The following is a 968-nucleotide window of genomic DNA, read 5'->3' on the forward strand; positions in this document are numbered from 1 at the left end:
AAAAAGTAAACAATAGATGTTTCTGCAAAAAAAAAACCGTACTTTCAATCAGATTTTCGTGGCTATCAAATGTATATAATTCACGATCGGTCCTGCATAAAAAATTATTAGATGGTTTCCCTTAATCTATTCTTATCTGTAATTGGTTTCCCTTAATTTATTCTTTTATTGGAATATATGTGATTCATCTTACCCATCGAGGAGATCGAGGTGGTTATGAATCAAGAGAAGATATATAGAGACCAAGTTGATTATAAGATTTATGCAATCTAGCTAGTAAATCCTCTGTTAGCTAGATAAGCTTTACCTAGTCGAGTTTGTTATCTAAGTTTAGGTTTATTGTTATCATATCTTATTATCATGTAAATAGGAATATTCATGTACTTGTAATTGTATCTCAGTGATTATTATTATTGATGATCAATATTATTCACCCTACAGGTTTATTAGTGGACATAGGTCGAGTAACCGAATCACTTAAATCTTTATTGCTCTTTCTCTCTGATTTCATACCAATATTTTAACATCGTATCGGTGCAGGCTATTTGTGTCGAGTCGTTTGACCATACTTTCACTCCATGTCATCCACTTTATTGTCCACGTGTTAGATCTAACAAGATTACACGTTCCCACGGAATGTGTCAAAAAAAAAAAAAAACTAAACGTGAGGGGACGAGTTAAGATTATTAATCCCACATTATCTAAGTTATCTAAGATCCCGCGGTTATAATGGTTATCCACTTATTGCCAAATGATTTTGAGTTGGATGTTCATATTAACACCAATATACCTATTTAATTTTGATTTTCTTAAAACCTCCAATCCATCCCTCGTCTCAATAATAGCGCAGCCGCAGATGTATACAAATAATTGATACGTATAAGCATTACACCTTTTTTTTTTTTTTTTGAAGCAAGCATTACACCTTATAACAACTGTGGCTTCTGTTTTTAAGAAAAAACGATCTA

Source organism: Papaver somniferum, chromosome 2 (genome assembly GCF_003573695.1).
Source record: "Papaver somniferum cultivar HN1 chromosome 2, ASM357369v1, whole genome shotgun sequence".
NCBI lineage: Eukaryota > Viridiplantae > Streptophyta > Magnoliopsida > Ranunculales > Papaveraceae > Papaver > Papaver somniferum.